This window comes from Lolium perenne, chromosome 6, assembly GCF_019359855.2.
Source record: "Lolium perenne isolate Kyuss_39 chromosome 6, Kyuss_2.0, whole genome shotgun sequence".
NCBI lineage: Eukaryota > Viridiplantae > Streptophyta > Magnoliopsida > Poales > Poaceae > Lolium > Lolium perenne.
The window spans coordinates 166,963,406-166,988,589 of NC_067249.2; the positions used below are offsets into that span (position 1 = coordinate 166,963,406).

Consider the following 25,184-nt stretch of genomic DNA (forward strand, 5'->3'; position numbering starts at 1 on the left):
CGACCAGGCGCAGCGCGACAGTGCGTAGGAGGTCTGCAAAGCGACCTCGTCTCCGCCCGCGACTTAAACTCTCTCCTCCGACCCCGGCTCCGCCCGCGACCACGGCTCCCCCTTCGACCTCAGCTCCGATGCGGGGAGTTGGAGCCCGATGCGGAATGGGAGCAACATCCTCAGTGGCCTGGAGGGGGATCTGCTTGCAGATCATGGTGTGAGGGCGGCGAGGGCGTGAGGTCGGCAGCCTTGTCTCCGCTCGCGACCTCATGTCTCCCCGCCGACCCCAGGTCCGCCGCGACCACTACTCTCCCCTTCGACCTCGGATTCGATCCAGGGAGTTGGAGGCCGATGCGATCGAGCTAGACAGGAGTCGCGTCCTCCCTGGACTGGAGGGGGCTCCGCTTGCAAATCATGGCCAGGACGCCGGAGCATGCACGATGGGCGGCGAGTTCGTGAGGTTGGCAGACCGGAGGAGGTGCGCCGCCAAGAGAAGATAGAAAAAATCGTGTCTAGCGTGAGGGAGAGAGAAGATAGGGACGTGTGGTGTATGTGCGTTGTCTCGCGTGAGAGAGATAAGAGAGGAACACACATAATATAATTATACAGAGCGTTTCTTTATTTTTCTAAAGCTGCCCTCAGATAGCTGGCTCATGCCAATTTGGTGCGCCGGAAGCGTTACTTTCCTGCTGGCGCACCATTTGGTTAGCGCGCCGGCCGTATTTGCTCGGTCTGGTTTGGATCTGGAATTATTTTATCACCGGCGCATAAAAACATGAGGTATGCCGGCGGTAAACTGCACCGGCGCATGTCTAGTTTGGCGCGCCAGCGATAACACTTGCGGCTATATGCATTTCCCTAGTACTGTGTTGCTTTGGTGGGATTTGAGTGTGAATGATTTGAACACCTCTAGTGTTATTGCTTTGCATCATTGCATAGTGTTGAACTCTTCACCACGATTTGTTCGAGTGAGAGACCGTGAGCTTGTTACTCTTGGAGGGTGACCTCCTAGTTGGCTTGGTTGGTGTCTTGGTGACCTCTTCGTGGAAGATTGTGAAGGGACTCGGGCTTCTACTTCGTGGAGCTTGTGAAGTGGTTGTGGAGCTTGCCATCTCCGGAGTGGAGGAAAAGCTAGCCATAAGGAAAGGGCTATTCCTTCGTGGGATAGGCTCGGAGAATAAGGTGAGCCTTCGTGGCGTTGGGGAATCCTTCGTGGGACCCTCACCTCTACAAACGTGAGTACCTTCTTGTAAAGGAAGGGAACACATGAATACATCTTTGTCTCCGTGTGCCCCGGTTATTTCTATACCTGAGCTTACTTTTCTTGTGATAGCCATCGTGCTTGAAATACATATATCTTGCTATCACTTGTGCTACATATATATTGTGCATATCTTACTTAGCTATAGTTGTTGTTGTTGCACTTAGTTGAGCATAGCATATTTCGGATTTGTGCTTGTAAAATAAACGTTAGTTTAATTCCGTATTCTTACAAGCCAAATTCGTAAGAGTTTTATAAAACGCCTATTCACCCCCCTTCCTCCTCTAGGCGACATCTCGTTCTTTCACATAATGTATCCGGTTTAGAATGCATAATTACATTTCATCTTTCAAGGTCACAAAATATTAAATGGAAGAGGATGCTCATCTATTATATACTAAAAGTAAGATACGTGGGTCTAAAATAGAGACACTACGTTGATCCACATCATCAGAATTATTTTAACCATTAGATCAATAATTTTAATGGATAGGATTTAAAGATTTTACGTACAAGAATATATTTTGTGGAAACACATAATATGTCATGTCACGTTTAACGTGTAACACCTAAATCAGCCCAATCCAGATTTAAGTTTGCTACCTAAGAGTTTAGGCCCGCATCATGTAATTTATGGAAATAAGGACTTGGGAAATACGGTCAGCCCGGATCGGGATTAGCCGTGACCAACGAGGTCTTCTAGGATTCTATTCCAGTTTGATATATGTATCTAGAGAGATATTTTTCAAATTTTTTAAATTAATACTTTCAACTCTTCAAAAACAAAAATTAGCCGTAAAATATATGGCTAGATATATGTATCCAAGACTTTACTCCAGAAATTTCGTTTAAAAACACATTATATTTTGGAACATATAAAAAGACAAATTTCTGACGAAAAATACGTATTTTACTCCTATATACAGTCAACATTTGTTTTTTTGGAGCACAAAAAAATGATTTTTCTTCCAAAAATTTGCATGAATATATGAAGCATGTATACGTATCCCTGAAATAATTTTTTGAAATTTAAAAATTCAAATGTAAATTTTTTATTTTGTTTTCTAAAAGAAGGCACCAGTATGCCTGGGTGCACCAAATCCACGTCCATATCAAAGTCATCCATATCAAAGTCGCTATAGAATATTTCTAATATGGAAGATAAAAAACATATGACCTGATAAGTTTCTTTGTCACGTAATTTATATTTAGGTATGGTTTAGCATGTTGATATCATAAAACTACGTCAACCTCAACCCTGGAATTAGCAATTTTGATTTTGAGACAACATAAAACAAAGGGTTGAGATGCATAGATTAAAAGCCCTAAGAGTTTACTCATGGATGAGAGAAAAAACAATGACAATCACACATGTATTGTGTTCGCACCTCTTGTGCACATATCTTAGTGAAGCTAGCAATCCTTCTATGGTGATTGACGATCATCGAGACACCCTGCAAGCGAAGGAAACATAAGAAATTTCTTATATATTGTGTTTTCTTGCACACTCATGTGGTGTGGCGGTCCTTTTATGGCACCGGTGAAATACCCGAGTACCTATGATGAAAATTTCTTATGTTTCCTTCGCTTGAATGTTTTAGTGGCGCGGTGGAAAAGATGTGTGTTACCTTAGTACTTTTTCCTAGACCTCCGCCCATCCCGATGTGAAAGGTGAACGTCCAAGTGTTCCTACGCACGCCTATGCCCATCTTGATGTGAAAAGTGAGCGTGCAATTATTCCTACGCACGCCTCCACCCATCTAGAAGTGAAATGTGAGCGTCCAGGTATTCCTACGCACACCCGTGCCGTGTGATTCGCTTAGCGGCATAGGAATTATAACACGATTTGAGTACACAAATGCTATGGTCTGATAAAAAAACCATATATGTGAAGAGATGAAATTTAGCATACAATTTTTTTTCGCTCATCACACACGAACTGAGAGATTACAAGTATTATTTTGTTTCTTTAAAGTATATATTTAATGCTTAGAACTGAAAATGGAACTCAAAAATGACTAGATCAACATATTAATTACCTTCAACATATTTGCTCCACTATGATTAGGACATACTTGGCTAATTATTAAACTGGAACATGTCCCATATAAACTAAAGAATTTTATTTTCACAAGTGAAAGATGAGAGATCACCATCTTAATGCAGTCGACACACAACCTAGCTGTTGCGTCCTATAGCATGCTCCTGAATATTAAATAGGGAAAACAACAAAGCTTAGTTCTTATTGTGATCTTAAGTGTGGCAGTTAGTTTCTGAAGCAACTAGGAGCCAAGGGTTTACTGGATAGTTGTTGTACTATTGGAGAGTCATTCTAGGATTAATATGCTCATGTATTTGATTTCATGGACCTTCATATTTTGTGGTTATGATTCTACCCTTACTAATATGATAAGTTATAGGCATATGAGATACTATATTAACATAAAATGCCAGTTAGTTGGCACCCGTTGAGGTCCATACATATTTCTTCTTATTCTCTTTTGTTATTTCCTAATAACATGTTAATATTTAACAAAAATAATGATAGAATTTATGTGCCTAAAATATAGTGTATTTTTTTGCAATACTAGGTTGAATTAGAAAAAAAATGCAAAGATAAATAATCCCTTCATTCCCAAAAATAAAGTTGCTCAAGTTTATCTAAATACGATTATATCTAGACATATTTTTAGTTTGTAGATACATCCGTATCTAGAAAAAAGTAAGCATCTTTTTTTGTGACAGAGGGAGTAACACTTTTAGTTAAATTAAAAATGATGCCCTCGCATTTGCATGGGCCACCTTGCTAGTTTCATTAATGTCACATGCTCATTACAAACGGATATCTAATGGCATTAAATTCTAGCTCAATACTCGGGTGTAGAGGAAAATGATATATGACTGTCAACTGAAATAACTTAGGGACAAAACACTATGCATGGCTATACAAAATTTTCCTTCTTACCTGGATATCTGCAATGAGTGAACAGGTTATTGCCCACACATGAATTTCATCGTGGCTACTCAGCTTTTCAGTATTACCTTAATTAAAAAAAGCTATATGTAGTACATATGTGGGAGACATAGTTTTTCGTACAATCATTTGTATTGGTTTTTGATAGAACTGCATGGAGATCAGCGATCCATGTGCCGAAACCGAGGTCACTCGCTTCTTTTCTCTTTCCTTTTTCCTTTTTTTTCCTTCTTTCTTCTTTCTGCTTTCTTCTTTTTTCTTTTTTTCTTTTTTTCTTTTTTCTTTTTCTTTTTTCTTTTTTCTTTTTCTTTCTTTCTCCTTGTTTTGGTTCTCTTTTCTGTTGGGTTTCATATCTAGCCTACCTAATTTGCTTGGGAAAAAGGTTTTAATGATGATGATGATGATGACATTTGTATTGCCTGCGAAAATTTCCGTATGTTTGTGTTCAACTTGTATGGTAATTGCAGCAAAACCGCCTTATAGTTATAGATACATCTGACTCGCTGTGATAATTTGTAATTTCTTATGGTAAGGTATATCTATAGTCACTCGCAAAAAATTGTATATCTACAGAGGAAAATAAGAAATTATGGTTAAGTGAATCCACCAAGATCCACTCAGATGGAAACTTGGGAGTCTTCTTGAAAATGTTTCAAATATTTAAATGGTAGATTTAGTATTTTCATCAAAATTAAAACAAGTTATATCCTATTTTGACCAATGCAGACCAAGGAAGAGCATTGTTGTAACTAGCAATATATGGCGCGGCGGCACGCCGCGCTTTTCTTGTAAACATGAGTTGAATAACAAATAGTGTTTACATTTTCTGGCGAGCCACCAAAAACTACAAATAATTTTTAAAAATAAAGTAGAGGTTGTGTTCCAACCTTATTTGTAAGCAAAAAAATCTCTGCTCTGGCATGTTTTCCCCTTTCAGTGACAAAGGGAAGATGGGAGTTGCTGAGCAAAATTCAAGATCTATACTATCACATATAGAGTACAATTTTTATTCAGCATAGATATGGTTTCTTCCAAAAACTTTCTCCCCTTGTGTGACAATTATAGCTTCACCTGATCGCCAAAGGCATCCTTGCATTCTCTTCCCTGTCGCTGATGTCCTGACATATATCAAGGTCTAAAATGGCACCCACATCAAATCTAAGAGCAGAATAAAACAATTAACGATAAGTTTTTGCAGCTGAAATGTACAGGGTATTTAACTTGATGGAATCGTCAAAAAATAAATTCCAATAACTTGGAAGCTGATTATAAGAGCATTTCTTTAATTGTAGGTGTATGTCGTATGGGTAATTCTTGCATGCTATAATTGAAAAGACAGATCTCAAACAAAATGGCAGGTTGCATTGAACAAATTAATCAAGTGCTTAGTGGTACCAAGTATATGCTACCGTGAAGCACCTAACATCGCTAAAGGAGCCTATCTATACGGGATATATAAGAATCAGTGCAAGTGAGAGTGAGGGAGAGGTAAATCACCACCTAATTTTCTTACAGGCTAACATCATCCTGTTGTGAACTGGCAATATTTCCAACTCATTTGAAAGGGCATACATATGGCTCTTAGAAAAGAAAAAACACAATTAGCTATTAGTTCAATGGCAGCGTCAAAAGGACCAACTAATTGAACATTTAGGTGAACATGTGGCTTGACCTTACACCTGATGCATATAGGTAACTATCTCGCTGTCTACATCAGGTGTAACTAAAGAACAGAGTATCACCTTTCACAATGTCGTTGTCCTCCGTGAACGCATCCCATTCGTGCTCAATGAAGATGTGGTTCCTCCATTCCATCAGTCGAACACTGCATGTGTCTCCAACGGGGTTGCCGAGCATGATTTTCTGTGGAAAATTACTGGTGATGTACTGACAGAACGCTTTTGGAATCTTGAGTGTAACATAAGGGTCGGTGGTTGTGTTTGAAACGATGGTGAAACGTGGCCAGGTTTTTGTTCGATCTTTGCATGCAACATATTATGTACAGTATTATGTGCTCAGGTCCAAATATAGAAAAATCTTTATTTGTTCGATCTTTGCATGCACCTATCATGTACAGTATTAAGCATGCCCATCAGCACGGCTACAAAATAGAATTAAATGCGTAGATAGTCCAAATTTGATGAATCAATTGCAATTGCGCCTATAGAAAAATACTATCAAATGTAAAACATGCATGCTCTTCAGGTCTTGAAAAGGCAATTTCCCTTTTTCTCCGAAATTAGTTTTTTATTAAGCAATTACTGAGTGGTCATATTAGTTGCCCATGACCAGCTGCAGTTGTATAGCACTGATAGGTCACTTCAACAGAAATTTTCGAAATGATATCCAATTTATTTCTATTTGTATGTTTTGATCCGTGCTCATAGGCTATGTAGTTGTGAGAGAGATGTATGATCAAATTGTGAGTTATGTAGTGCTACACGGAAACAGTTGACGTAAAGGTTGCAAACCACTAAAAATTATACATATGTATATACCTTCGTATCATAGAACTTTTTTAAAATTAAATCAATCAAAAAGAATATTGAGTTTTTTTCTACAGGAGAACATGGATTGAGTGGTTGAACCTAGATCCAAAATATGCACCTACTTCTTTCTGTAAAGAACAAATCATCCAAATATAGCAGATATTATATACTTATTTTTATAATTAATAATTTGGCAAAGAAGGTTTTGAAAATTAAAAGACATTTGAAAGAAAACACTGACATACTGAAGCAATTTAGACAATAAGATAAAATACTCAAATAGGTAAGTAGGCAAAATGGCCAATTGCCTCAATAAGCAAAGCAATGGTTGAGTACCTATCTATGTTTTAACATGTGAAGTTATGTGGTGCTAAAACCAACAGACTATTTTAGAGAAAGCAGGGCAAAGTTAATACAGATGATTTCATGCTAATACACCTAGAAGTAATTTTTTACAATGATCCCTGACTCAGGTTTGGCAACTCATCAATTCAAGAAGATCATGTGTGGTGAACATGCTAAGCATCTTTGCACATGAACAGTAAGGAGATAAATTAACTGACAGAATAAAATTAATTATGACATCATTGTACGCAGCCCTAGAATGCTGACATGGCACCTAAAGAGTGTTGAGAGCAAACAATAATAGAAAGTGTTTTGAATTAGATAAACAACCGTTCAGTAAAATATGATGAAAAAAGCAAATAAAGTTTGTTCGCAAATGCAAGTCTGACAAGAAAACTGGACAAACCCAATTCAGGATTTAAAAAAAAAAAATCATCTAGCAAGTTAGTATGTATCATTTCCCTATTTGCACATCGATATTGGATTGAAATCATGCTATTGATGTGATTATCATAGAGCTTTCTTGCATTTGAGCAAATGTGTCCTCTAGGTAACTATTGATGTGTTAGAAATAGTGGCATATGAAAAATTGACAAACCTTGTTACTACTAAAACTGGATTTCTGTCCAGTTGGGCAGTTCAACTCACGCTCAGTACATCCGTGCATCCATCACAGGAAAGAGTGTCTACATTGGAGCCTGAAACACTGACTGCACTCGATCACTACTATTTCAATCATAACCCTGCATGCCAATCACAGAAATCGCAGCCAATTTAGAGATGATAATAGGAGGATTTTGCCTCACCTCTGGCGGTGGAAACAGCATATCAGGTGATTGGGGTGGCATATAGATCTAACATGCATGATCTCCCGGCGTGCAGCGTCGAAGACGAACCAAATCTCGAGCAGCGACGGCGCCTCAGTGACTACCGCTTGCCCATGCTCGATGATTGCTAAACTTGACATGTAAGATGCAGCAGAAACCGCCTATTTAGAAACAAACAGAAATGCACCTACACTTAAAAAAGTAAAAGTACTGAGATGTGACTCATGTAGGAAAGACAGGTAAAAAAAATCATGTTTTTGAAGTTCAGTGAAGTTGAAAATCTCAATCATCTTACATGGCCCAAAAAAAATGTTGTTGGCTAACCATGAGGCAGGGGAGTGGCATCTTAATTAGTTTCTAATGAGATGGTATACATTGCATTTGCAAGAGAAGTTGTATATTGATATAACCTAGAACATCATTCGTCGCAAAAAAATAGCGAAGATTAGCCGATCTCCTATAGCTAGCAGAACATAGAAATAACAAAATTTGATCCATGGAAAACATAAATTGAAATATATCTTGACATCAATAATAGGGTAAGATGTCAATTCGTTTTATCAAAGTAAACTAATAATCTGGCCCAATTAGATGTGCCACTGTAAAGGGCAGGAACATTAACCAACTGGAATGAAAAAAAAAAAACAACAGAATTTACCTTGTGGCAACTGAGACGTGGCAGGAAAAGTGGATTCTATGGAAGCAAAGAAATGCATGGTCAGCCTGAAATATACAAAGTAATTCATTGCATAGAGGTACTCAAAATTTGCATTAATTGGGTATATGCTGACTGTTGAGTAAACTGAATCATATAGTACATGATTACTTGTGGTGGTCACTTCAGACCACCAAATCAGCACATGTATTTTTGCACCCAATAAATACCACAAACCACAGATCCCACAAGGATTTTGCAGTTCCACATGAACCCCGAATCAATCTTTGAGATCACAACTAAAACAACCCGAACCTAAATCAAGAGCTTAAAAAGATGATCGCCATACCATGAGGTCAATGTAGAACGGAGCTGCTCGAGGTTAGATCGAGCAGGAAGGATGTCATGATTTTCGAGGGTGAGAAGCAGCGGCGGATGGCCCGCGGCCGCGCTCCTCCTGAGGCATTGGGAGATGATCTCTGACGCAGCACCCTGAACCTAGGAGTAACCTGTGTGCCCCGCTGTCAAGATCCTGGGCGGTGACTTGGCTGAGGCACGCAGAGATGGTATGCAACGTCGTCCTTGAACATGAACCGGAGGTCCTCGATGAAACCGGCTGCAGGACTCCTTGCCGCTGCCATCCGTCGCACCTGCAGGCTGCAGTGGAGTGGGGCATTTGAGTTGAGCGCACCATCAGGCGGCGGGGGCTAAAATTTACTGGCACAGGGACAAAATCATGAACCTCCAGAATAGTGGAATCACAACGCCCCAGCACCACCCGCTCCATGGCCAGATGGTCACCGTGGGATCTCCTCGTCTCTCTGCAACGTAAGTCACCAGGAGCTGATTAACTAATCCCCACATGGAAGTTGTAAGAAAAAAATCCCCACACCGAATCCTAATAGAGCAACAAAACAATCATTGCACCTTTTGGCAGTGGAGATTGCGATGACCCCTTGTATATTGGAGGCGATGGTGAGGCAACTGGGAGATCCATGGAACCGCTGATCGCTGAAGCCCATCACCGGAAAAGGCTTGCCCTCCAGCAGGAGCCGTGGCGGCGCTGGGAGATCCAGCCACCCAGCTCGTCCCCTGGCCGAGTCAGGCGGTGTTGGGAGGTCCGGGCGGCGCGGCGGCTGCGGAGGAACCACGCAGCTTTGAAGGTCGACGGAGAAGGAACGGCGTGAGCGATCGCTCTGTTATCCGCTGGTGACCTCCAGACCGTGGTCGACATGGTCGTCACCTCCTCTTTGCCCCCTGCTCACTGTCCCGCCTCCATGCCAACGACGGCGCCGCCACCCAGCTCCCTACCGACGACCAAGCCTAGGGCGGGGCTAGTGCTTGGCAGGCGCACGTAGGGCAGCGACCGAGCAGCGTAGTGGCGGGGAATCGAAAGAGGAGTAGGAGGCGGCGGCTCGGAAGTGGCCAGGGAGGGGAGAGATGGGAGAGGTGGGAGCATTGGTCGGCTCGGACCAACGAAGCATTTAGCGGACAAGAAATGGTGAAAATCGCGTATAGAGTTTCTACCGGGGACGTCGGACACAAAAACAGCGTTCGGATGCATGCATGCAGCCCCTAGTCCCCACATGCTAGTCTCTTTCTCCACACTTTCTCTCACCTATTTTTCCCACATGGGGTGGTCCCCTCTATTAAAACTAGATTTAGATGTGCGCCTTGGCGCACGATCCTGTGGAATTTGCGACAATTTACACATTGTATAACGTGGCTAAATAATTTTTAAAACGAAGTCAATAGGATGAAATTAGGATAAAAAATACACAGAATCACGAACATAGTAGCAAACGCTTATATGCAGCCATATAAATAGAGGAATATGTTACAACTGGTTTTCTCAAGACCCGTCATCCAAAATGCATCAAGCATTTAGACAAATTGAGGATAATAGTCAGAAAATAAGCCTATCAGTCCACACGCCCTCAACCTTTCACATAGAAAATAAGCCTATCAGTCCACACGCCCTCAACCTTTCACATAGTCGATCGCTGTGTAAAGTATTTTGAGTATTGTATCATTTAGAATATACTAACCATATGAAAAATATAATGTACCTCTAATCCTTTTTAGCCAAGCAATAATATAAAGCATTGTGAAGCGGCAGCCACGTCTAACATAATTACTTCTGAAGTCATCATAAGAGAGGGCCCAACAGTGTAAAGTGCGAGATAAGCTGTTCGATGAGAGCTACTCAAAATGTTTACAACAGTACGGAAATAGCATAACAATACATCAAGAGAGGAGCTGATTTCGGAACTGAGAACCCATTGAAAATAGTCCATGTCTGCACACATCAGAGAGGGTTCAAATTAAAAGGCTGCAGTCCAATGACAGACACAAAGAAAGAATGAACCATTCTACACATATTCAACGTTTTTAGTTTGGAAGTGAAATGGTCTAAAAGGATCTTATCTTACCACCTGAAGCCACACAACTAAATATAGTTCTCCATGAAGTACAGTTCAATTTGCTACCAAATTGTAGTTTCATCCATTTCATGTATTTTGATTTCTTTGTGGATGCAAGATGTAAGTAGCTAGCCTGCATGAGATATGTTACTCTTAACTTCCTTCAGCTGGTATACTGACAAGTTGATACCTTTAACAAGGAGAGCATCTCAGTGGTAGATTAAAAAAGACCAATCTTTGACCACACTGCAGAGCTCAATTTTGATATAACTTCCATTTTCTTTTAAAAAGATGGCTTCTCCCAAAAAATAATATACATGATTTTCATGTGTAGTTATTACAACCCCAAATATATCTTGTGACCAATAACTAAAATATGATGAGATATATCGGAGCAGCAAAGCAGTGTCAAAGCAAAAGAACTACCTCGGAGCTTGAACGACAATGAAACTATTTACCGATTCATATTTCCACGGCATAACCAGATGGAAGGCAAAGAATAATATTTCTGACATGGCTAGTAGGAAATGCCAAGCTACTGTGTAATAAGGCAATTTTAGGCAGATATATGGAAGCATAAAACATTTTAGTTAATAAATTTCAGAGTAATGAGTGGTGAATTAAAGCACCATTTTCCAAGTAGGGAAGGAATCGAGCAATGGTCCAGACATCAGAAGTCACCCAAGATACTGAAAGTGGATTGGCCATGCTGTAATTAATTCAATGGCTAGCTCCTCCTATGTATTACTCTTTGGTAATGGTTCCGGCATCCAGCAAGAAGGACCATTATAGTATGAACAGAAAGCATGATGACAACACCGAGGAAAAAAGTTAGATCATTATTAGATATATATATATATCTAATAATGATTTGATATATATATCTATGCATAATTATATATATATATATATATATATATATCAAATCATTATTATAGTTCGTAAAGAGCAATGAGAAACATGTCGTGCTGCAATTAAATTTTAGTGTGTGATCTGTGATGCATAGTTCACCGAAGAAACAAATGGTGGGCTTGCGCTCACACACATAATTAGCCATAGTACCATTCAATAACACATGTATTATCCATATTTATATAGATTTAGGACCAAGTAGAGTCAAAGGTTCGAATTAAAAAAAACATAACCTAGCATATTGTCATACATCAATATTAGGTACAATCATTCTGGAGCATATTTGTGTTTTGAGGGAACCTAGAACTTTCTCGAGCATCAATGTATTCACCTACCCAGGTATTATGCCAATGGATGCTAGAACTTTCCTGCCCAGAAGGTGGTCTATATTTCAACCTGACCTTGAATGAATATTGTCTATATTCCCACTTATGATCATCGTGCCATGGTGATGGCAATAAAGTTTACGGATGATAAGCTTATTAATCACTGTTGTAAGCTGGTATAGAGAGTAAGAGTTTATGGACTTCAAAAAAGGTTCACTGGTCACAAAAGGTTCACTGGTCATAGCTCACAAGCAATTCTATAATTGAATTTGGAAATAGGTGAATGTGAGGCAGTCTGCTAGTGGCTATAGGCTTTTACCTTACTATATCTGAAAATCATTCCATTGTCAAATTCTAATGTCAAGACGCCAACAGGATTCACTTGACACAGTGGCGGAGCCAGAACAGCAGGACGACAGGTGCTAACTTATAGCGTTGAGCAGGCCGCATGATTGATCATAGCCAGTGCTGTCAATTTGTAGTGGTGCTACCCTTACATGCTTCACTTTTTTCAAAAGAATTCCAATACATACATCCTTTGATTACTCAGCTGGACCGGTGCTATAGCACTGGTAGCACCGGCCGCAGCTCCGCCCCTGACTTGACAGAAGGACGAGACTAAATAAATCCAAGAACACTGGCATGTACATCAGTGGGAAGCTCGGCGGTGCCTAGTGCATAAAAATCATCACGGACAGGAGGAGGAGCACCCATAAGAGGAGGAGGCAACCTCCATTCGCAGCAGCAGCGACAGAGTGATCTGCTACTATCGCCAAGGAGGCATCACATGGCGATGACATCTTCACCGAGGCGGGACTCAACAATTAAGCAAACAACAAAAACATGAGCAAGCAGATCATGCCAACAATTTGCCCTCGCAACTGCTGAAGCAATCACAAAATAACAGATATGACCACCTTTTTTCTCAAGAAAACTTCGGTTTAGTGGCGATTTGGAATGGAAAATTTCAATGGCAATGAGAAAGGACAATATACATTATACGACTTTGCAATGAGAAAGTTAAATGAAATAAGTGGTAATTTGAACTACAACTTTAGCTATCTTAGTCTCTGTTTGTATATACGAAACATAATCGCAATGAGCCTAGTAGGAACCATCCTTAGGATATAATTGTGATAAACGCAGCCATGGCGATAGAAATCAAATTTCAATGATACAAACCGGATATATTCAGTAACTATTGTTCATTTCATAATAAGGTGAGGCAATTTATTTGTGGATGCTAAAGTATTTAGAAGGCAACAAAAGAAAAGCACACCTCAGAATCATCACTTTAATATAAAGAGTGTCCAGGCTTCTCCTTCCGTGAAGATCGACATAACAAATTCATAGCAAACTATGGAGCTACAACAGACGCATATAATAGTTGGCCAAATTATTGTAGATTTCCATGAGCCCATGCGTCTTTTGCTGGACAGAGATTAACCAAAATGAAATTGTTAGCTGAAACTTCAGAAGAGATGCAACACAAGTCAGACAGTGACATATTTTTAGCTGTATCTCTTTTCCGAGACTTCAGAAGAGATATAAAGAATTTATTTGTAATGTAAAAAAGTAATGTTCCAACAAAAAACAACTTGAGAAGATTATATTACTAATTAATCATAAGTAGCACAAATTAAACTGCCCAGGCCGCTCAATAGATGACATAGATAATACTGAATCACACACTAAATAGTATATATTGCGTGATAGAAAATAAATGTATAGTTAGTTAGCCAATGACAATAAGTAGAAAAATACATGCTGGAACAGTTAAAAAATAAGCATTCTCGTACATCGCTCCATCGTATCCATGAAAAACAGTCAGGCAAAATTTAATATTGAAAATAATATGAGGTGCCCCTAATAGTGAAAATTCGAGTCAAGCAGATGTGATAGATCATATATAGAAGATTGTAGTGAACATCGCCTTAAATGATGTGTACCTTATGAATTTCTGATCAAACACCTCATATCCCACCAAAGTTAGTCTCTTATTGTAGCTCAGCGTGGCCAGGAAATGAATGGAGCAGAGCACAAGAAAGAAGGACATCCTGAAGGACACATCCATGGCCTAATGCCGCCATCGAAATCTTCTGCACCAAGGAGTAGTCAACAGCCAGCCAGCCAGCCACATCTTCGCTCCAGCCCACCAGGCACAGCCGCACTCCTCGTTGGTAACCAATCAACATGGTGGCCTACAAACAAAGGGAAAACATGTCACAGTTTCATCAATGAGAACAGGATGACCTCTTCGATCCCAGAAATGCACATATGAGCTCAAAGGTTCTATTTATCGAAAATAGTGTTTTACTACTTGTTTACCAGCATTGTTTCAAACTCTGCTCATACTAATATATTTTTCCTTGCATGCTTGACAATCAAATTAATCGTATCAATGGAAATTTATCAGTTGCACTAATGTAACATATAATATTTCCCATGCCTACTGGAGCATGAGATCTAATCTATCTTTTGCCAATTTTCATGGCAGGTCCAATACTACAAAGATAAAATATACCTGTAGCCACTTCCCGGAGTGATGTGGAGGAAGAAGCAGATGTATTAAAGGTATTCCGCCAGTGAAGAGAAAGCCGTGATACATCCCAAACAGCTGAGAAGCCTGTCGACAGAAACCTTAGCACACAGTGGAAATAAAAAATAAAAAATATAGAGTTGAGATTAGTCAAAGCAAGTACTTATAGTAGCAAGAAAACCAGACCATAAGAAATAATCTTGGAAACTGAAACAACCTATTGTCGCATTATAAGAGCAAGAGAAATGTTATCAGTTGGGTTTAGGATTATCAGAAAAACACAACTACTAAATGTTTTTTGTGAATATTAAAATATCTTAAATCATATGAATCATTATCATGTAGTTGGAAAAAAATCGAGGTACTAAAGCTTTTGACTTGATTTACCTTGGGCCACGTTTCCTCCTTTTATCTTGTACATAGGAGTAAAGTTGGCTCCATAGACTCCAGCCAAATCATCACTGCAACCTCTGATGTCAAGTTCGAACTTTCTATATGATTGAACATAGTGAGACCCCTAGAAAGCATATCGAATCCACTATGCATCTCCTTCAATGGCTTCAAGATTGCCTACACATCAAGAACTTCAGTTAGTGAAGATGGAGCACACAATGACTCTAGTGTAACTACTATAGCCTAGATGTCCTACAAATCTGCTGAATGATAGGATCAACCAAAATCAAGGTTGGACTGAGCCAAAATAATGACTACGAAGGAATGCATTGTAATTTAATCTATTGGACCATCAAAGTTGTACAATGGGGCAAAGTATGAACTACTAACTATGAAGTTAATTCCTTATTGCTCTTCTCCAAGTATCATTTACAAATAGGGAGTCTGTACCCCTGAGTAAATTTCTCACGCCAAATCGAACTTCTAACCAACATAGAACCAAACAACACTGAAAAAAATATACTCTCCTTGCTGGTGGTGAAGAGAAACTCTTCTCACGGTCGTTCCTCCAGGAAACGAATCAAGATTTCTATGCCACATGGGTGTACCATTTTTTCTGAAAAAATAAAATAAGCATCCATTTGTTTAAGTATGATAGAAACAAGTACAAAAGAAGAATGAATGATTGTTCGTGGGTTTTGAACTTAAAACCATATCCATCAAAAGGATTCTTGTAGGGTACAATATATGCAATATTAGGGGAATAAACAAGAAGTTATTAGTGGAAGAGAGAATGAGAAAATTTAGTATAATCAAAATTTTGTAGAATAAATTCCACACGCCACTTGGCATGGTGCCGCCCAAATGGACACGGCCAATCACTGCCCAGTGGTAGAGCAAAATTCATGCAAAATCAACACCTTTCCTTGCATCCTCTTCCTGCCCAATCATAGAACAACCTTCACCAAATTTGAGAAACATTATGGGATGCACATCTCGAACAATCTAACGCATTAATATTTTCCCTGGAGTTTACTCGTATATTTCATCAATAATATCATGCACGGGTAGCAACAAAGTAAAATTTCAGAAATAAACAAATTAGTAAGTAGACAGCAAAGCCCACAAAGGAATTCATTTCCACTTGTATCCTGCTTCGATTTTCATCAAACAACTTGTAGGCATACATAACAAATAATTGGAGAAGCAAAGATGCAAAACAATATGAAGATTAAATTGAAAGAGGTGGACAAAAGAGAGAATTGGGCACCTGCAAGGGATGGGATGGAGAAATTTGCAGAGGCATCGAGGTCACGAGGAGAAGCTCGCGGGTACAGAAACATGCATGACGGACGGAGCTCCATCAGCTTCTCCCCGGCAAAGCGTGGCGGTGGTGGTGCGAGCAGCGGGCTTCTCTGCATCTGCCGGCCACGGAGCTCCACCAGCTAATCCCCCGGTGAAGCATAGCGCGCGGTGGCGGTGCGAGCAGCAGGCTACTCTGCATCTGCCTGCCACCTGCTGCCCTTCTCCATGCGATGGCACGACGCGGTGGTGCTGCTAGCGGCGAGATGGGTGGTGGCGCGAGCGGCGGCCTGCGCCTCATCCTGACAACGCGACGCGACGAGCTCGCCTGGAGGATGGGGAGGCGGCGGGTCGAACAAAAGTAGAGGTTGTGTGTGTGGATCAGTAGCCAAATCGAGTGGTTCTTCATATCACTAAAAACATTTCAGATTAGCCAAAACTAAATCACCAAAAGTACTATTGCAAAAGGTGATAATATCTTTTCAAATCTGTCTACCATAAATGAAAAACATCACATCTGTTAAAAAACATGTGTAGGCTCTCAGTAATCGTATAACTATACTAAATTATCAGAAACACAAGAAAACTATGAGCATATTGGTATCACAATAAAAGTACGATGAATATGTATAGTACAAAGAACGAAAAATAGAATTCTGGTAATATATAAGCTCAAGACATGCAATTCTACCATTTAGATACCTTGATGCAGCGGCGATTTGCTCCTAGAATTCATAACACTAACATTCTTTCAGTTAGCATAATAAACAACACTCTATGTGGCAATCTTGTGCATATAGCCTGCCTTTAGTGAAAACATAAAAAAATTTCTACCAATATAGTCTGGCAGGTGTGGGTGTTTTTTTGGGATCCACAATCACATGGAGTGACCTAAATTATGGAGTGACCTGAATTGTATAAAATCGCTAGCAGGCATTAATTTTTTGAATCCATCTTTAAGCTGCCAACAAATCATCTCAACCACTTTTCAACCAACTTAGCAACGAATCATAGTGCAGTTTGGAGCTCAAACTTTATAATTTTCTATTACATAATTTCAGTCTCCTTCTCGGCATTAGTTTCGAAGACCCTTTGTTAAACACCAAGATCTTATCGACAAAATAGTTGGGGAAATGTGGCATTAGAAATCTAAAGAAAGTAAATATACACCAAAAAGGATATCAGAATGTGCGAATGGATGGTATTCGATGACCTGCACTATATGGAAATTAAAGATAAAGGCTTGGACAGTCACCTTAACGTGAAGTAAAGATTCAGTGTGTGTACTGAGGGGAAGGAGAGGCTCACCTTGCTGCTCAGGGAGGCAGTAGCTAGCAGTGGCATTTGAGAATGGCGTTGGTGATTTGGTTATCCAGTTATGGCTTGCTGCTCGGCCGACGGGTGTGACACCGAGCTCTCTTGTGTCAATGCCTCAGTTTCTGTAATGTATAAAGGAGCGGAAAAAGAGATCACAACTTTGCATATGCATGTAGGTCTGTGTGCATGAGAGAGATAGAGAGAGACCTCTGATCAATCGCACGCGCAACCTTGCCGATGCGAGGGCGCGTGGTGCTCCTCTTTTTGTCCATGGCAAAGATGAAATATAATCAAGTAAGTTGTATAATCATATATTGTAGGTCCCATTGACTGAAAATGATTCACAGGAATATAGCAAACCTGTCCACTGTTCCCCTACCAATAACCAGACACAAGCACGAACCTGTACAAGAACACAACAGCTCAGGCTCAAGAATGGCACAACCACAGATTGAGAAAGGGAACAGGAAAACGTGTCTCAAACCAACCTCAACAGGCCAACCACCAATTCGGACATCGACATCGGCCATCCAACCCACACAGCAACACGGCGCTACCCCTGCACCTGAGAAGAAACGTGTGGCGGCGGTGACTTGCAAACCTCCCGTTGAGCATCAAGAGGAGAGAGAGAGGCAGTGCGAAGGGGGCCCATGCTCATCAGAGGTGCCCCCTAGCCGTGCCTCCTTCCTGCGCCAATTTCAATGACGACCACACACAATGGAGAGAAGAAACCTGCCCATCGCCTCTCCATCTCCCTCTCCTTGTCCACAATTTGTGTCCACCTCTTCTACCCTCTCCATCTCGAGTCTTATGCGTCTTCCCTGCTCGCTCCCCCCTGTCGGTTGAGGGGCCCTGTGCGAGATGATAAACGGGGACCTTTTTGTCGAAAAAAATTATGTATCATATGAGGACCTAAAATTTTCATAATTTTATATCAGTTGCAATATATTTCCTTCAAAATGAATCAGAAAACTCACTCAGTACAGATCGTAATTATCGATTTAGTATTAACTTAGTCGAACATATCCTAGTCGGTGCATATAGTAGCAAAGTTGTTCAATCAAGGTTCAACATTTGCACCTAAGATTTTTTTAGTTACCTCAACATTGAAATAAAATTCTTTATGTAAGAAAAACACTTGTAAAATAGTTAAGCCTCTATTAAATTTGTTGATCGATTCCTTTCAGGATTCTATCACGATGACGTACAACATCCACAGATCCACTCATGCTTGCCCTCTCTTTCATGGCGAGATAAACACTACCTAGTTGAGAATTAAGATCTTAGCATACAGAGAATAATACGGAAACTAATTATAGGAAGAAAATTAGAAAGAAACATATGGCTGTTGGAGACTACAGATTGTAGTCATTGAGTCGATTTCCTTAAGCAGTCACAGCTAGGAGATCCATCTTGTAATCTAACGTGGGAGGAAAAAACAGCAGCGGAACCTCTACTTGCTGGGCTGAAGTAGCGCTTACCTGCTGAGTGATTTCGTTGGTCTACACGTACTATACCCAGGTGGAGGACCTTCACTGCCCCAGGCCCTGTGCAGCCGCACCGGTTGCACCTGCCCAGGGCCGGGCCTGCTCCCCCCCCCCCCCCCCCACGCCCCCCCCCACGTCGAGCTCCGCCTCGATCCGACTCTTCCCCGCGTGTTCCCCCATGTCGAGCTCCGTCCTGGTCTGCATCTTCCCCGCCCGCTTCCCCATGTTGAGATCCGCCTCCTCTAGCCATGGAGCCCTGCAGCCCTTCGCCTCTCCCTGCTCGAGCCGTGGAGAAAATCAGGACATGTGGTGGGGGAGGAGAAGGGGAGTGGAGCTGGAGGAGGATTGGGGGACAGAGGAACGTGAGGATTGGGGGAGAGATCAGAAGGAGGAGGACGAATGCGGGATGGCCGCGGCGGCTGTGGGGATTGGGGAAAGGTAGTCTAGGTTTTGGCTGGTGAAAAAAAAAAATCACCACGAGCGGACGGCCGAGATGCGCTGAAGATTCTAATCCGACGGCCCACGTGCGAGGATCGCTGTGAGGCCCCCTATGGGGGGCATCGTTTATACCTTTAGATGCATGCATCCGGACGCTGTTTGAGGGACGCGGCTGGGAAGGGTCTCTTTTTTGTACAGATTTTTGGTCTCTTTTTGTCCGGCGCGGTCCCAAACGTGCCCCAAATCATTTGTGCCGGGCGCTTTTTGAGGGACGCGACTGGAGATGCTCTAAGCGGCTGGGCGCACCGCTTTGACCATGTAACAATGCTACGACCACGTCGAAGGAACCCAAAAAAAACTGCATAGCTGTTCTTCAGCTTAAGTAAAAGTTCTAGGGAGCACCAAATATGCACATAGGATTATAACTGCGGGAATGCAACTACCAAACACATACGTGTCGTGTCAACAGCACAGTAACTCAGAAATAGACCTCAAAATTATGACAAAAAAGATGTTGGTTGCCCTATAATATAGTAGTTATACAACTTTGACATTCAAGTACATGAACCAATCATGTGTTTCTTGCTTCAAACATCTTTTGATCACCATGTGCTCACCTCTCAATACTAAACAAACCAAACACTTTTAAATTACTTGTGAAGTACATTGTCAAGCTACTGATCATGGTCACCTGAGGCGATTTACACAAAAATAACCCATTGTTGCAACTATAGCATAGACTGACCCTCCGGCCAAACTATTTCACCCATCTAACCCTTTTGTGTGGCAGTGGCGGACCTAGGATTTTAGCGAAGGGTATGCCGTATCAAAATTATGACGTGCATATTGACAACGAGTTTATATAAAAAATAAATTAAGATTATACAAAATGATAAACTAATTAGATAAAAATGTATTTTATTATATTTTAAAAGGTAAATTGTTGGACACATGCACCGTCGATGGGGTGTTCTAATATTGAACTTAATTCTTGTTGGCACCTTAAATTCGTGGGGTAATCATTTTGGGAACTCTGTAAAATACAATCAGTTTGTATCAAAATGAACATAAAATTGTGCAGAAAGATGTTACAAACAATACAACAGAACATTTTATAATTAATCATGCACTAGACTACTAAGACTAAATTAGTAGCCCCATATACTGAAAAATAGCTACATGGTAAAACAGGGATGCATGGTGCATGACCATAGCTAGCTTGCATGCTTACACGGGATAAACATACAAGCACTAGTGGAGAAGAGGCCTTTGGTCCCAAGCAAATGACCCACTGCTGAACCAAACCGGGTCCAATGCCCCCATTGGACCCGGTTCGTTTCTGCCCAGGACGACCCCACCCGCTGGCGCCTGTCCTGTAGCGGCCTTTGGACCCGGTTTGTCATACAAACCGGGACTAAAGGGTCCACCGCAGGGCGCGGCAGGCCGTGTCAGTCGTGGGGAACCCTTTAGTCCCGGTTTGTATGACAAACCGGGTCCAAAGGCCCCCCTCTGGCTATATAACCTTGCCCCTGCCCAAGTGTGAGCCACACTTAGCCATTTTTTCACTATCTTCACAAGAGGGGTGTATTGCTTTCCTCTCTTCTTCACATGCACAAGAGGTGTTCGATGAAATGCTTAAGAGGATTTGCCACTTGAGTTTACACAAATCAAGCCACACTTAACTTGCTTTTTTCTTCTTCATCGAGGTTAACAACTTTATCCTTTTCATCTGCAATTGATAAAATGCATGTGTATATATACATCGTGATGTTCTGTAATGGTTTTGATCAGCTTAATTATATCATGCAGATGAATCGGCAATGGATGTACATTGACCGACGGTTTGACGAGTTCACTGCGGGCCTGGATAATTTTATGGCCGTGGCGGAGGCAAACAAACATGGTGGCTTCATGTATTGTCCATGTGTGGACTGCAAGAATACCGTAAATTACGCTCGCTCGAGTCTCATTCACAGCCACCTTCTGCGATCCGGTTTCATGCCCAGTTACTATTGTTGGACCAAGCACGGAGAAAGAGGGGTTATGATGGAAGACAATGACGAAGAGGAAGAGGATGATGACGGTTATCCCAATTTCCTGAATACGATGATACCGCGAAGGCAATGAAGACAATGAAGTAGAAGATCAAGAGGCACCAGATGAGCCTGCTGATGATGATCTTGGTCGGGCCATTGCTGATGCAAGGAGAGAATGTGAAACTGAAAAGGAAAGGTTGGCCTTCGACAAGATGATAGAAGATCACAACAAATTGTTATACCCAACTTGCAAAGATGGCCATAAAAAGCTAGGGCAAAGACACTGGAATTGTTGCAATGGAAGGCGAAGAACGGTGTCACCGACTCAGGATTTGGAAAGTTGCCGACAATAATTAAGAGGAAGCTTCCAAGGGGTAACGAATTGCCCGCCGATGCGTACGAAGCGAAGAAGATTGTCCGCCCTCTAGGATTAGGTGTGCAAAAGATACATGCATGCATTAATGATCGCATCCTCTACCGCGATGAGTACGAGAATTTGGATGCATGTCCGGTGTGCACCGACATTGCGGTATAAGATCGACGAGATGACCCTGGTGATGTTGAGGGCGAGCGCCCCGAAGAGGGTTCCCGCTAAGGTTATGTGGTATGCTCCTATAATACCACGGCTGAAACGCTTGTTCGAAATAAAGAGCATGCTAGGTTGTTGCGATGGCACAAAGAAGACCGTAAGAAAGACGTGATGTTGAGGCACCTGCTGATGGCTCCCAATGGAGAAAAATCGATAGAGAGTTCCCAAACTTTACGCAGGATGCAAGGAACTTACGGTTTGGTCTCGATCTGGATGGCATGAATCCTTTTGGAGAGCAGAGCTGCAGCCATAGCACCTGGCCTGTGACTCTTTGTATATATAACCTTCCTCCTTGGTTGTGCATGAAGCGGAAGTTCATTATGATGCCAGTGCTCATACAAGGCCCGAAGCAACCCGGGAACGACATTGATGTGTACCTGAAGCCATTAGTCGAAGAACTTCTACAGCTGTGGTCCCTAGCAGGTGTACGTGTGTGGGACGAGCACAAGCAGGAGGAATTTGACCTAAGAGCGATGCTTTTCGTAACCATCAATGACTGGCCTGCTCTTGGTAACATTTCAGGACAGTCAAACAAGGGATACAATGCATGCACACACTGTTTACATGAGCTCGAAGGTGATTATTTGGAAAAAGGTCGAGGAAGGTCGTGTACCCGGGGCATCGTCGATTTCTTAGGCTTACCCATCCCGTAAGAAAGAAAGGCAAGCATTACAACGGTGAGGCTGATCACCGGAGGAAGCCTCCCCATCGTGATGGTGTTGATATATTTGGTATGGTCAAGGATCTAGATGTAATATTTGGAAAGGGTCCCGGCGGACGGTCTGTTCCGAATGACGATGCGGACACGCGCCCATGTGGAAGAAGAAATCTATATTTTGGGATCTACCCTATTGGGAAGTCTTAGAGGTCCGCTCTTCAATCGATGTGATGCACGTGACGAAGAATCTTTGTGTGAACCTGCTAGGCTTTCTGGGTGTGTACGGGAAGACAAAAGATACACCAGAAGCACGGGAGGACCAGCAACGTTGGAAAGACCCCAAAAAGCTGCATGAGAGAGTTAAAGGACGTCATTTATCCAGCTACGCTCTTACAAAAGCAGAGAAGGAAATATTTTTTGAATGTCTTAGCAGTATCAAGGTCCCGTCTGGCTTCTCCTCCAATATAAAGGGAATAATAAATATGGAGAAGAAAACATTCCAGAACTTGAAGTCTCATGACTGTCACGTGATAATGACACAGTTGCTTCCGATTGCATTGAGGGGGCTTCTACCGGAAAATGTTCGACTGCCCATTGTGAAGCTATGTGCATTCCTCAATGCAATTTCTCAGAAGGTAATAAATCCAGAAATTCTACCGAGGTTGCAGAATGATGTGGTCCAATGTCTCGTTAGTTTTGAGCTGGTGTTCCCACCATCCTTCTTCAATATTATGACACATCTCCTCGTTCACCTGGTCGATGAGATTTCCATTCTCGGTCCTGTGTTTCTACACAATATGTTCCCCTTCGAGAGGTTCATGGGAGTCTTGAAGAAATATGTTCATAACCGTGCTAGGCCAGAAGGAAGCATCTCCAAGGGCTATGGAACAGAGGAGGTCATTGAATTCTGTGTTGACTTTATTCCTGACCTTAAGCCGATTGGTGTTCCTGAATCACGGCATGAAGGGAGACTAAGTGGAAAAGGCACGCTAGGAAGGAAATCAATGATATGTAGGGACGGGATTTCTTTGACTCAAGCACACTACACAGTCCTACAAAGTTCCACCTTGGTGGCTCCGTATATTGGTGACCACAAGAACTTTCTACGCTCCCAGAACCCGGGGCAGTCGAACGATTGGATTAGACGTGAACACATGTCGACTTTCGGCGGTTGGTTGCAAAAACATCTCCTGAATAACAAACATATTGAAGATCAGTTGTACTTGCTGGCCCAGACACCATCTTCGACTGTAGTGACTTTCCAAGGGTACGAGATAAATGGGAATACATTTTACACGATCGCCCAAGATAAAAAGAGCACCAACCAAAACAGTGGTGTCCGGTTTGATGCAATAATGAATGAAGGCCCAAATGACACATATTATGGTTACATAGAGGATATATGGGAACTTGACTATGGACCTTCTTTTAAGGTCCCTTTGTTTAGGTGCAAATGGGTCAACAAAACAGGAGGCGGGGTTCAGGTAGACAAGTTGTATGGAATGACAACAGTGGATCTCAACAATCTTGGGTATAGAGACGAACCATTCGTCCTAGCCAAGGATGTGGCCCAGGTTTTCTATGTGAAGGATATGTCTACCAAACCAAGAAAAAGGAAACATAAGGAAACAAATACATCAAACGATGAGCCAAAGCGCCACATAGTTCTTTCTGGAAAAAGAAACATCGTGGGAGTGGAGGACAAGACAGACATGTCAGAAGATTATAATCAGTTTGATGAAATTCCACCCTTCAGAGTGAACATTGATCCAAGCATCAAGTTAAATGATGAAGATGCTCCATGGTTACGGCCGAAGAAGATTAATTAAATGATGAAGATGCTCCATCATCAAGTTAATTGAAGAATGTTCATGGCACAAATGAGTATCTCAACATGGCAATCAATTTCCCATTTATTTTTGTGTAATCATGTAACTGTATGTAAGATATTAAAAGTGGAGATGCGCCACGGGAGATTTCCCAACCCTTTCCCCAACACTGTTAGATGAGATGTAGTCGTTCAGGGGCTTGGCAAGGCATATCGATGCTCCTTTTATAGGCACGGCACCTCTTCTACTTTGTCTTGTTCCTTCGACAGGGCGTCGTGCGCTACATGCTTTATCTCATCGAGCAGTGCGTCCACCCATGCGTTCTTATCCTGCCGACATCTTTAGTCCCGGTTGTACCCACCAGCCGGGACTAAAGGTTACCCACACGTCCTT

General features: G+C 41.7%; 2 long non-coding RNA genes across 17 annotated transcripts; both read right to left on the reverse strand.

Moving 5' to 3' along the window:
- Window positions 1–5,025: 5,025 nt before the first annotated feature.
- Window positions 5,026–9,619, reverse strand: LOC139832834 (uncharacterized). Of its 6 annotated transcripts, none has more exons than XR_011747429.1 (8): window positions 9,470–9,619; window positions 9,285–9,363; window positions 8,892–9,199; window positions 8,546–8,610; window positions 7,867–8,048; window positions 7,659–7,770; window positions 5,969–6,089; window positions 5,026–5,344 (listed from the first exon to the last, which is right to left on the reverse strand). It is a non-coding gene; the product is annotated as an uncharacterized lncRNA (long non-coding RNA). The 6 variants fall into 6 exon arrangements; XR_011747428.1 differs by having other exon boundaries at window positions 5,026–5,361; XR_011747427.1 differs by having other exon boundaries at window positions 5,026–5,384.
- Window positions 9,620–10,456: 837 nt separating this feature from the next.
- On the reverse strand, window positions 10,457–19,361 carry LOC127307007 (uncharacterized). Of its 11 annotated transcripts, XR_007855026.2 has the most exons (13): window positions 19,236–19,345; window positions 18,243–18,666; window positions 18,115–18,157; window positions 17,962–18,014; window positions 17,746–17,876; window positions 16,406–17,650; window positions 15,130–15,312; window positions 14,728–14,829; window positions 14,153–14,404; window positions 13,483–13,634; window positions 11,595–11,714; window positions 10,975–11,098; window positions 10,457–10,841 (listed from the first exon to the last, which is right to left on the reverse strand). It is a non-coding gene; the product is annotated as an uncharacterized lncRNA (long non-coding RNA). The 11 variants fall into 11 exon arrangements; XR_007855033.2 differs by lacking the exon at window positions 11,595–11,714; XR_007855028.2 differs by lacking the exon at window positions 10,975–11,098.
- Between the last annotated feature and the right edge of the window lie 5,823 nt (window positions 19,362–25,184).